Raw genomic sequence first — 306 nt, 5'->3', positions numbered from 1 at the left:
GTGGAATGTGACTCCGGTTGATATAATGGCACAGGACAGGAGATCCTAAGTCTAAACACCGTGTCCAGAGCCGTTGCTTGCAGGAGATCCTTGTGACATCAGATCCTGACCTCCCTCTCAGGAGCTGGGTCTGACCTCAGTCCATGCCTCCTGCAGAACTGCACCGTCTACAATGACACCACCATGGTGTGCTACGCGCCCTCCATCGACAACCCCGTGCGGAGCCCTCCAGAGGTTGGCGACCGCCCAGATGAGATCGGCTTCATCATGGATAACGTCCAGGCCCTGCTCATTGTCAACACCACC

Source organism: Phaethon lepturus, unplaced genomic scaffold (genome assembly GCF_000687285.1).
Source record: "Phaethon lepturus isolate BGI_N335 unplaced genomic scaffold, ASM68728v1 scaffold47129, whole genome shotgun sequence".
In the NCBI taxonomy this organism is placed as follows: Eukaryota; Metazoa; Chordata; class Aves; order Phaethontiformes; family Phaethontidae; genus Phaethon; species Phaethon lepturus.
Note: the sequence above shows the minus strand (reverse complement) of the source record.